Here is a 13048-nt window from a genome sequence, read left to right on the forward strand (position 1 = left end):
GGGATGTCGGACTGCCAGCTTGGGCCTGATCCTCCCAGGGAGCGGGCCTAAGCCAGCAGGTGGACATCCTCCGAGGGTTCCCAGACTGCAAGAGGGCATAGGCCGAGCTGAGGCATCCCCCCGAGTGCACAAATTTTTGTGCACTGGGCCTCTAGTTTTTATATAAAAGTTACTGTAACAAATTATCTCCTCACCTACCACTTCCAAATTTAACCTGTGTTTTAAATATTTGTGTTTTAGACCTTTTAATGAGAAAGACATATTTTACATGCATTTAATGTCATTTGAAAAAACGTGTCTTGGAAACTTATCATAAAATGTATTACAGAAAGTAAAAATGGCACATGTTTTTAATGAGCAAGGGGGGACTTAGTTGCTATTTATAATTGCTGTCTTTAGTTCTCTGAGAAAGCAATGTCTATTTTAAGCCCTCTCTGGATTTCATCCCGAGTTAGAAACAAGAACACCAAGCACAGTGGCCACAATGCAGTGCAAAGCACACAGGTGAGGCTGCTGGTGCCACAAGAGGAGCCCATGTCTGAGGACTTCACCTTGGTCCCTTGAATAAAACGATGCTGCAAGACTAGAATGTCTGCCATTACTCAAGTTTCATTACCAGGCATATTGGCTCAATTGTGAGGGGAAAACCAGACTAGTCAAGGGAAAGCATTTAGAGCTGGGCTATTTTATCTGGTGCCCTCTTCTCGGTGTTAGTAAATGTCAGCATTCCCATTGGCAAGCCCAGCAATAATAATAAGAGAACTCAATACAGAAGTTTCTCCATAAATAAACCCACTAAAGCACTGGGGGGGGCGGTGTCCTTCCACCCAGTCTGCACCCTCGTGCAGTCCAGGACCCCTCAGGGGATGTCTGACTGCCGGCCTAGGCCAGGCCTAAGCCGGCAGTCAGACATCCCCCTCGCACTCTGGGGTTCTCACAGTCCAGGACCCCTCACTCCTTACTGCCTGCAGCAGAGGCGGGAGAGGCTCCCACCACCACTGCTGTGCTCATCAGCCATGAGCCCAGCTTCTAGTTGAGTGATGCTCCCCCTGTGGAAGCACACTGACCACCAGGGGGAAGCTCCTACGTTCAGCATCTGCCCCCTGGTGGTCAGTGTGCATCATAGTGACTGGTTGTTCCATTGGTCATTCTGCCATTCAGTAGATTTGCATATTAGGGTTTTATTACATGTGATAGAAAAAAATTGATGTGACACCTTGAAGAGTAAAATTTTCCTAACTGGTATAAGCACTCTTTGCCTCATCCTCCTGTTATTTCCTCTTATAGGGAGAAACTGAAGGAGCTATGTGGGTGTTACAGAACTCAGGTTACTTGCTAAATGAGGACAGGACAGTCTGAAACTAATAAAAGGGACAAATAAACATTTCTTTGCAAAACATATCATGGCCAAGGCCTTTTAATCTTAACTTCAGGAAATGCCCCAAGGGAATACTAAGAGTGACCATGCACCCTTTAAAAGTAACTTTTAAAATTTTTAGAACTCCAGACCACTTGTGCTGGGCAAAAAGTTTAATGAACACACTTGCTCCTAGATGCAGCTCATGAAAATTATTGAAAAGAGTGCCCTGACTTTCATGGTACCCTACTGGAGTGATACTGTCTTTGGCTATCTGGTCCTTCCTTTTGGCTGATTACATCATGGGGCATGGTCTTTACCCTGCAGTAAACTGAATGAACATGAGCTCAATTCATTTAAAGTTCCTAATCTCACTGATCTATTGGGTGGGAATAAAATTGCCTATAAATGCAAATAAGTAGAGGGAAATGTAAAAAGAACAAGAGAGACACATAATCCTATATAATAAAGAGGTAATATGCAAATTGACCCTCACTCCATCACAAGATGGCTGCACCCACAGAGGAGGCAGGGTTCCCGTAACACAAGATGACTGTGCCCACAGCAAAGGCAGGGCACAGTAACAAGCAAAGCCGTAACAAGCAATCAGGAGGGTCCTGAGGCTGCTTGGCGCTGCGCCAGGGCGGGGACCTGAGGCTGTGCCCTCCACCCAGTGGGACTTGACGGGTGACCTCAGGCTGTGTTCCCCACCCAGCAGGGCTTGATGGGGGACCTGAGGCCATACCCTCTGCCCAGCGGGTCTTAAGGGGAGACCTCAGGCCGTACTCCCCCACCCCAGGCCGGGGGACCTGAGGCCGCACCACCCCACCCAGCAGGGCTTGACAGGAGATGTCAGGCCATGCCTCCCACTCCAGTGCTGGGCCAGAGGACCTGAGGTTGCGCCAGGGGACCTGAGGCTGCAACCCCCACCCAGTACCAAGCTGGGGGACCTGAGGCAGCACCTCCCAACCAGTGGGGCTTGACAAGGGACCTGAGGCTGTGCCGTCCACCCGGCAGGGCTCGACAGGGGCCCTGAAACTGCATCCCCCACCCAGTGGGGCTTGACTGGGGACCTGAGGCTGCGCCCCCAACCCAGCAGGGTTTGATGGAGGTGGGGCTGGCCAGGTCTGGATCTTGCACAATTTCAAAGTGCACATGGGTGGATGGGGACTTGACTCTGGGTCCCACAGCATGCCCCAGACTCTGACAGGAGGAAGATTTTCATATACATTTTACTAATTTTCTTTCATCTCTGACACTTCTATTATAAAGGACAAAGAGCAATATTAAAATATTTCCTCTAATTGCCTTTTAATGTGAACAAATTTTGTGCACTGGGCCATTAGTTTATAATATGTGGATGCCAGCATGTAATCCATTTTAAATTTAAAAGATGGCCTGGCCACTCAGTGGATAGAGCATCGGCCTGTGAACTGAAGGGTCCCGGATTCAATTTCGGTCAAGGGCACATGCCTCAGTTGCAGGCTCAATCCCATCCCTGGTCGGACAACCAATCAATGTGTCTCTCTCACATTGATGTTTCCCTTTCTTTTCCCTCCCCTCCTTTCCACTTTCTCTAAAAATCCATGGAAAACTATCCTTGGGAGAGAATTAACCAAATAATAATAATAATAATAATAATAATAATAATAAATAAATTTAAAAAGTGCTGACTTCATTACATACCAGGAGTGGGGAATTCATGCTGTGTAAGCTGACCCCTTCCTCAAACCCCATCTCATCCCATGCTCCAATCTTTCTCTCTTTCAAGGGATCGGTCAAAAGTCATGTTCTTCCTTAAGTGTACCCTAATGCCAGAGACAGGAATATAGTCTTCTGATTTCTACTGACAATAGTTTCTTTCTATCCCTCTCATCATTCTTTATCTTACATTTTTCTTTCTTCTTCCCCTAGTTTTATTGAGCTGTACTTGACATGCAACACTGTATTGGTAAGGGGTACAACATAATGATTTGGTATATGTATATTCTGTGTAATGACAACCACAATTAGTTAACCTCCATTACCCCACATAGTTACAATTATTTTCTTATGATGAGAACTTTTGTTTTCTTATTATGAGAACATTTTTTTTCTTTCTTGAGGAACTTAACCATTTTGATTATCTCCAGAAAAACTAAGATAATGTCTTGAACTCTAGGTCTTCAAACTCCTTCCTGACATTTCTGAGAATGTCTCTGTGATAAGGAATAATTATTTTGTTCTCTTGTTGAATTCCTCTAATTGTTTATAAGCCCTTCCTTATGCTAAACCACTTTGTAACTTACCCATTGATCTGAATTATGCATTGCAGAGTTATGCAAAAGTATAACCTAACTTTCATGGTATAATACTTCATTGTTTTATTTTCTAAACTAAACACCTCCCTATAATAAATGGCTTCTAAGACCCTTCATCATCTTTGTCATCCATTTAAATGCATCTTCCATTTCATCAATAGCCTTAAAAATCTTCCCATCAGAAATGGGAAAGATTTATAAGAGAGAATTAATAGGAGAACAATAGCAAATAGGTGAAATAACAAAGTACTACAGAAGCACAGTGGAAGGAAAACTTATCTGCCTTGAGAAGTCATTCATTAATAATCAGCAAAATAACTGCATCGACTAAACCTATCAGAGAATCCTATTGCACCCCCTCAAACACCTACCTGTGAGTCACTGTTTTCCAAGGTATATAGCAAATAGTAAACACAACTAATAACAGGTAACATGAATTGAGTATAAAGTATGTACCAGGCATGGTGAATGCACTTTTTATGTATTATATCATTTATCCCTCACAATCATCCTTTAAGGTACATATTATCATTACATCAATTTATAGGTGAGGAAACTAAAGCTTAAAGAAATTATGCTACAAGTTATACAACAAGTAAATGGCAGAGTCAGAAATCTAACAGGTGTATCTGGTCCCAAAGCCCAAGCTTTTAAATCTCATAATATATTGCTTATTCTTAAAAAAAAATAGGTAGATAGGTAGGTAGGTAGACAGACAGACAGGTAGAAACTTAAAAGGTAGATGTGGCCACATAAATTTGGAAAACTCTTCAAGTTATATAAATAACAGGTAACTTCTCAATTTCTCATAACTGTTGAACATTCTAATTTACATTGCTAACCTCCCATAAGGGTAGTTTCCCAAACTTATTTAACCTTTATCTAAGAGCATCTTGCAGAACTAGTGTTAAACTGAACATATTTTTTAAAATGCTGCATTATCTTAAGAATGACTTTTTTCCCCCCAAGAACAATTCTTTAAACGTTTTCAGTACATTTGTTTAATCAGTTATGAATCTATCCAATGGTGATTGTGCAAGTAAATTTTCATAACTCACTTCTTAACTTGGGGAAACCAACAATTTACATATAGTCTGGGGAGTAGAGAGAGGAATGTGGCTTGAAAGTAGCTCATTCTTTTCTTCATTCAAAAGAAAGTAATGAACAGCTACCACGAGCCAGGTTCTGCTAAATGCAAGGCATACAAAAATGTCCATAAACTAATTCCCTCTGTTGAGGTACTAATGGTTTTGGGGGACGTGTAGAGACACACACTGCACATCTTCAGTGCAGTGATCCACATCGCACACTGTGTACACAGAGTAGCCTCATCCAGAAGTTCTGAATGGAGATGTAAAAGAATAATATAATGCCATCTAACACGTACAACTTTTGAATCATAAAGAAAGTTTAGATTCCACACAAAAGAAAATATAATTGCATTTCAGTCTATCAGAAAATATTTCTTTTTTTTTAAATATATTTTATTGATTTTTTACAGAGAGGAAGGGAGAGAGATAGAGAGTCAGAAACATCGATGAGAGAGAAACATCGATCAGCTGCCTCCGGCACATCTCCCACTGGGGATATGCCCACAACCAAGGTACATGCCCTTGACCGGAATCGAACCCGGGACCCTTCAGTCTGCAGGCTGACGCTCTATCCACTGAGCCAAGCCGGTCTCGGCTATCAGAAAATATTTCACCGAAGAGGGACTACACCCTGCTTCTCCTTGCCCTGATCACTAACAGCGGTCCAAAATGTTTTATTGGCTTTCCTGTCCACCAATGATGGAGAACTTATTTCCTAAAATAAACATAAATGAAAGTATTTCTAACCTCAAAGTTGATTTTAAAAAAATTGTGCTTTTTACAATGTAATTTGAATGTTTATGCATATAGGTCTTGATACCTGATTAAAAAAAACTTCCTATTATGCCTTCAGTATTTAAAATCCAATATCAGATAGACACTTGCTTGTTTCATGAGAGAATAATATTGGAATAAAAGATGAGATATATGAGATGTATCATTGGTGAATATGTTCTTCCATTCAGTGGGTTGTCTTTTCATTTTGCTGATGGTTTCCCTTGCTGTGCAAAAACTTTTTAGTTTGATATGGTCCCTTTTGTTTAATTTTTCTTGTTTACCTTATCTGATGAACTATGTCAGAAAAAATGTTGCTATGATAAATATCCGAGCTTTTATTGCCTATGTCTTCTCTAGGATTTTTATGGTTTTGAGTCTAACATTTAAGTCTTTAATCCATTTTGAGTTTACTCTTGTGTATAGTGTAAGATGGTGGTCTAGTTTCATTTTTTTGGCATGTATCTTTCCAACTTTCCCAACTCCATTTATTGAAGAGATTATCTTTACCCCATTGTATGTTTTTGCCTTCTTTATCAAATATTAATTTACTATAAAGACCTGGGTTTATTTCTGACCTCTCTGTTCTGTTCCATTGATCTATATGTCTGTTTTTATGCCAATACTCTGCTGTTTTGATTACTATGGCCTTGTAGTATAGTTTGATATCAGGTAGCTATTTTCCCTTTCTGATAGTTCATTATTGGTGTATAAAAATGCAACTGATTTCTGGATATTTCATTTATATCCTCCTACTTTACTGAATTCATTTATCAGTTCTAGTAGTTTTTCAGTGGAATCTTTAGCGTTTTCTATGTACAATACCATTTCATCTGCAAATGACAGTTTTACTTCTGCCTTTCCAATTTGGATGCCTTTTATTTCTTCTTTGTGTCTGACTGCTGTGACTAGGACTTCCAGTATTATGTTGAATAAGGGTGGTGAAAGCAGACATCACTATCTTCTTCCTGATCTAAAGGAAAACACTTGTAGTTTTTGCCCATTAAGTATGATGTTGGCTGTTGGTTTGTCATATGTGGCCTTTATTACATTGCGGTATGTTACCTCTATTCCCACTTTGCTCAGAGTTTTTATCATAAATGGGAGCTGGATTTTATCAAATGCTGCTTCTGCATCTATTGATATGATAATGTGATTTTTATCCTTCATTTTTTAATGTAGTGCATCACAATTAGTATTTGTGGATATCGTACCAACCTTGCATCCCAGAATAAATGCCTCTTGAGCATAGTGTTTGATCTTTATAATGTATTGCTGGATCCTACTTGCTAATATTTTGTTGACATTTTTTGCATCTACAGTCATCAGGGATATTGGCCTATAATTTTTCTTTCTTTGTATTTTCTTTATCTGGTTTTGAAATTGGGATGATGTTGGCCTCATAAAATGAGCTTAGGAGTCTTCCCTCCTCTTGAAATTATTGAAATAGTTTGAGAAACATAAGTGTTGATTCTTCTTTGAATGTTTGGTAAAATTTGCCTGTATATAGCATTTAGTCCAGGACTTTTGTTTTTTTATTACTACATCAATTTCACTCAACACCAAAAAAAAAAAAAAAAAGAAAAAAGAAAAGAAAAAGAAATACAATTGAAAATGGGCAAAGGAATTTGTCCATTTCCTCCAAGTTGTCTAGTTTGTTGGAATAGAGTTGTCCATAGTATTTTTTAACAATCATTTGTATTTCTGTCGGGTCTGTTGTTATTTTTCCTCTATCATTTATGATTTTGTTTATTTGGGTCCTCTCTCTTTGCTTCTTGGTGAGCCTGGCTAGAGGTTTGTCAATCTTGTTTATCCTTTCAAAGAACCAGCTCTTGGTTTCATTGATTTTCTGTTTTGTTTTGTTTTTTTGGTCTCTATGTCATTTATTTCTGCTTTAATCTTTATTATCTCCTTCCTTCTGCACTTCTAGGAATATATCCCAAGAAACCAGAAACACCAATCAGAATGGATATGTGCACCCATATGTTCATAGCAGCACAATTCACCATAGCTAAGATCTGGAAATAGCCTAAGTGCCCATCAGTAGATGAATGGATTAGAAAACTGTGGTACATCTACATGATGGAATACTATGCTGCTGTAAAAAAGAAGGAACTCTTACCATTTGCAATGGCATGGATGGAACTGGAGAGCATTATGCTAAGTGAAATAAGCCAGCCAATGAAGGAAAAATACCACATGATCTCACTCATTCAGGGATAATAAAGACCATTATAAACTTATGAACAATAATAGATAACTAATTGTCAAACTGCAGCAGGAAGGCCAGGGAGGGTTGGGGGGCAGGAGGGAGCGGGGTAAGAGATCAACCGAAGGACTTGTATGCATGCATATAAGCATAACCAATGGATATAAGACATTGGGGGGTAGGGGAGGCCAGGAGATTGTCAAGGGCGGGGGAAAAAAAGGACACATATGTAATACCCTTTGTAATACTTTAAGCAATAAAACAAAAACAAACAAAAAAAAGAAAATGGGCAAAGGACCTGAATAGGCACTTCTCTAAAGAGGATATACAGATGGTCAGTAGACATATGAAAAGTTGCTCAACATCACTAATCATCAGAGAAATGCAAATTAAAACCACAATGAGATATCACCTCATACATGTCAAAATGGCTAACTAAATAAATCAATAAAGGCATGTTGGTGGGGAAAAGGGAACCCTCATGTACTATTGGTGGGAATTCAGATTGGTGAAGCCACTGTGGAAAGCAGGATGGAGTTACTTCAAAAAAATTAAAAATGGAATTTCCTTTTGACCCATCAATTTCACTTCTAGGAATGTGTTTTAAAAAATACTTGAAATGCTAAAGAATACATGCACCCCTATGTTCTCTGTAGTATTATTTAAAATAGCCAAGATTTGGAAGTAGTCCAAGTGTCCATCAGTAGATGAGCAGATAAAAAAGCTGTGGTCAAAAAGAGATCCAGAGACAGAGAAGCATCGATCAGACCGTGAATCCTTAGAGGGTAGGTAGGGGAGGGTGGGGGTAAGGGGGAGAGATCAACCAAAAAACTTGTATGCATATACAAATAACCCATGGATACAGACAATAGGGTAGTGAAGGTCTGGGGGGGTGGGAATGGGGACAGGAGTGGGCTAGACGTGGTCAATGGGGGGAAAGGGAGGCATATGTAATACTTTCAACAATAAAGATTTAAAATAAATACATAAATAGATAGATTATACATAAGGGCAACCCAGTAGTAAGAAGATGGCATCCTCTGCATTATTTATACGCCTCAATTTGGGAATATTTCTAGTTACCAAGAAAGAAAGAAAAATTTAAAAGCTGTGGTACATTTACACAATGGAATGCTACTCAGCCGTAAAAAAAAAAAAAAATCTTACCTTTTTTGACAGCATGGATAGACCTGGAAAACATTATGCTAAATAAAATAAGCCAGTCATAGAAAGACAACTCATATTGTAACCTAATTTCACTCATATTGGAATCTAATGAGCAAAATACACTAACGAGCAATATAGAGACCGACTCATAGATAGAGAGCTGGCTGACAGCTGTCGGGGTTGGGGGGAGAGGGAGCTGAGTGAGAATGGAGGGATTGAACAAAAAAGAAAAAAGGAGAAAAAACTTGTGGACACAGGCAACAGGGTGGTGAATGCCAGAGGCGAAAGGGATGTTGGGGGAGGGGGAGAGAGTATAGGGGGATAAATGGTGATGGGCGGAAATTTGACTTGGGGTGGTGAACACACAATACAATGTACAGGCTATGTTGTGGAATTGTACACAAGAAACCTGCATAATTTTGTTAACCAGTGTCACCCACATAAATTCAATAACATGGGAAATAACCATGTGCCCTATAAACCCTTATGGCCTATATTCATAGATAATAGGCAATTATTTATATAATATTATGAATGAGAATAATATTTTAAAAAATATAAATTGGTTGTTTTCTAAAGCATTTTAATATCTGAAAAAATTCAGCATTTGAAAAAAGAAGAGACTTCAAAATTATTTCAAAATGCCCTAAATTACATCTTGGACTAATTTAAACTGGGGGCTGAAGAGAAGGAGGGGAAAAGGAGTCATGCTGAAATGGAGCCAGGCTTAGTGAGTCTGCTTTGGACTAATTGTCCTTCCAACTCCTCAATTGCAGTCAACAACTAAATGAAAACAAATACGTATAACTAACAAGATCAGAAGGTTCAGGTTTACACAAAGTAAAGAATGTGATTTCCTTGTTATAGAGCAATTTTTAAAATTGAAAGACACCCCCTCCCCAAAATGCTGCAAACCAGCATGCCACCTAATTCTCTTTGCCCCATCAGACACTCCCTCTGACTAGGTTCTCAAAATCTCCCACCTAATATGAGGTGGTATTGTAAATAGGGAAAACTAGAAGGAAAAATATATCCAATAGGAGACAGGTTAAATGCATTGAGGAATACCTTCATTAAAAAGTGGTGTTTACACTCATAAAATAAAATGACAGAAATATCCTTATTTAAAAATATAAATGTTTATAAACTATATCATAAGAATCCTATAAATACATTTATAAACACACAAACTAAAGACTAGAAAAAATGTATCAAAATAATCTTGCTTATTACTGACTGGGTAGTACAGTTATTGGCTATTTTAATTTTCTTCATTATGCTTTTTATATTCCAAATTCCCAAATTAACTTATATTGGTTTTTAAAAAAAGAAAAAACTAATATCCTCTTTAAGGTACCTCCTTCTCCTTTTATTTTTCCTTCATGAGTCACTGGTTTAGGACCTTGAATACTAACAGAATTTTCTATTTCATATGATCTTTGTCCAAGGACATCTGTCAATATTCCTATAAACAGAGGATTCAGCTTAAAGAACAGACCTCAGATTAATATTTAGGGTTATACCACAGGGGATAAACACTAACCAGGTTTTCCCATTATATTATCATTACCAGTAGCAACGATAAAAATCTATTCATGAGTATATGGCTGTGCTATAAAGACTTCTTCCTTAAGCTAGAGGATTTGATTTCCATGGTAGAAAACATCAATAAGACCTTTTTTAGGGACTTTTTACATACAGATTTTATTTTCATGCAAAGATAGAGTAAACTCTGAATGGGATCTGAATTCATGGCCATCCAACAGAAGGGGCTCTGCTCCTTCTAGGTAACCGTCAGGCCACCAAGGCTCCAGTCCTGGCTATACCACTAAGAATTGGGGTGCCCTTGGACAAGTGACCACTTCTTAGAATGCCCATTTACACGTGTGTGAAATTAGGGAGTTAGACAATTTATTTGTCCATAGAAGGATTCTACTTAAAAGAGGGCTGCAAATACTACAGAGTCACATACAGAACAGGGTGATACTTAGGTCAATGTGAACAGCTATTGAAAGGTTACCCAAGGGCCTAGAATCTATACTCAACAAGTCCCTGGTCTGCCACAAGCTAGTTGCATGTTTTTCTGAAAATCATTTTATTTCCTTAGGCCACTGAAAACAAGGTAGGTAGACTAGATGATTTTTAAGTTCCATTCTACCTCTAAAATTCCATGATTTGGAATTCAAATGAGTCTAGAGAGGGAAAGGGAAAACAAGGTAAAAGGGATTAAAATTAACATGAAATTCTCTGACTTCCTTGTTTTTACATTGGGTTAGATTTTCTTTCATTATGTTATTTGGTGGAGGGATAAGTGAGGATAACTCCTGCATTCCAGTTGATGGTAAGATTGCAATTATTTTTTTTAAAGCCACACATAACAATTATAATTTGGTTAAGAGGAAGAAAATCATGTATCCAAATGCTAACTATTACTTGGTATATAATAATCAGCCCCAGAAGGCATACCCATCTAGCACTTTTTGGCAACTAGAAAGCACTTAATAAATATTTACTTTCTGACTTATAATGACTGTTGTTCTATTTGAATGAGGATGATTAGGAGTAGACAGTCTTCAGTGGAGGATTCTAGTGTTTAGAAATCCCTTCCCTTTGGTGTTACAAAAGACTACAAGTCTATGGACCCATTAAACATCCATTATGTTTTTATGATCTAACACGGTGAGAAGGAGTCTACTGGGATACACAGTACTTCAGTTAGTTTGAAGGCTGTCCAAATCTGTGGCAAGATCTCACTGTATTGTGTGTCAAAAGGAACTCAAGGAACCTAACATTTTAAAGATATATATAAAACCTAATATACAGATTATAAGCAATTACGTTTTTGACCTGTAGTCTCACAGATGATAACCTCATTTTCAAAATGATGGCAGGTGGCTCCGTTGGTTGGAGTATCATCCAGTACACTCAATTCCTGGTCAGGTTCAATCCCTGGTTCTGGAGGCAACCAATTGATATTTCTCTCACATCAAAGTTTCTCTCCTTCCCTCCCTCCCTCCCTCCCTCCCTCCTCTCTCTCTTTCTCTCCCATCCTCTTTCTCTAAGATCAGTAAACATATCCTCCAGGGAGGATTAGATCCAGAGACATGGAAGCATGGAACAGAATGATGAATCTCAGTGGGTGGAAAGAGATTAACCAAAGAACTTAAATGCATACCCAATGAACACAGACAATAGTACTATGAAGACCTGGTGGGGAGAGTAGCAGGGTGGAGGGGGTCAATGTGGGGAAAAGGGGAGACACCTGTATTTTTCAACAATAAAGATAAATTTTTAAAATATATTTTTAAAACCTGGGTAATATTTAAAGAAATGGTTCCAAGGTCTTTCATCACATCTTTTTTTATCCTACACACAACATAAGTTAAAAATACTATCTACATTTTCATTTTAGTCATAAGTGAGGGCATTGCTCCACTGTGGCCTAGCTGATGGCTTTCTTCCCTGAATATATATATTCAGGAGTTCTACAGCTTTGTGATTAATAAGAGCTGGAATGAGTATTAGTTGTACTGACTGCCACAAAAGTGGCAGTTCACTAACATTGGATCAATAGGACATCATTATAAAACCATCAATCAAAGCTGGATAGCACTGGGGCTTTCCTGGTGCTACTGAAATAGAATTTGACCAATGTGAATGCCCTTATCATTATACACCTAAATCAAGGGAGAAAACTTATTTGTGGAATGTAATTATACATCTAGCATTTATCCTTCACTTTCTGTGCTGCCGCATTAACATTGCAACTGTACATTTCACATTACAAGCTACTGAGGCATGGAAAAGAAGTTGTACGAGAAAGAATGCACATGTGTATCATATACAATATCTGCAAGGCAACACAAAAATAAGAGGCTATTTGTTCCCACATTAATTTCCATGTACAGTTCAATTACAGCAAAAAAAGCTTACATGAGCAAGTCAATCTGATGCAATTTAACAAGCATTTACAAAGTGGCTGCTAGATACAGGGCACAATGGGACATTTAGTTTGTGTTAATCACCTCCTTACCCTCAAGGAGCTTACAAGGACATTTTAGTTTCCTTTATAAAGAAAATCCTAAAAATCAATGGTTCTTTCATTTTTTTTTCTTTAATGGAGTTCCCAGAAAGAGGTTCTGCTGGGGTC

The 13048-nt window shown here is 38.6% G+C and overlaps 1 long non-coding RNA gene across 4 annotated transcripts in view; it reads right to left on the minus strand.

Annotated features, from left to right (window-relative positions):
• Positions 1–2383: 2383 nt before the first annotated feature.
• LOC107184593 overlaps positions 2384–13048 on the minus strand; it is a 32355-nt gene continuing 21690 nt past the window's right edge. Inside the window, exons 5-6 of one of the 4 annotated variants that reach the window (XR_001515486.1) lie at positions 10256–10363; positions 8419–8455 (exon numbers count right to left, since the gene is read on the minus strand). This is a non-coding gene — a long non-coding RNA (uncharacterized LOC107184593). Of the gene's footprint in view, positions 2396–8418; positions 8456–8890; positions 8922–10255; positions 10364–13048 lie in introns of those variants that run through there. The other 3 variants (XR_001515484.1, XR_001515488.1, XR_001515485.1) reach the window with 3 other exon arrangements.

This window comes from Myotis davidii, unplaced genomic scaffold, assembly GCF_000327345.1.
Source record: "Myotis davidii unplaced genomic scaffold, ASM32734v1 scaffold304, whole genome shotgun sequence".
Taxonomy (NCBI): domain Eukaryota; kingdom Metazoa; phylum Chordata; class Mammalia; order Chiroptera; family Vespertilionidae; genus Myotis; species Myotis davidii.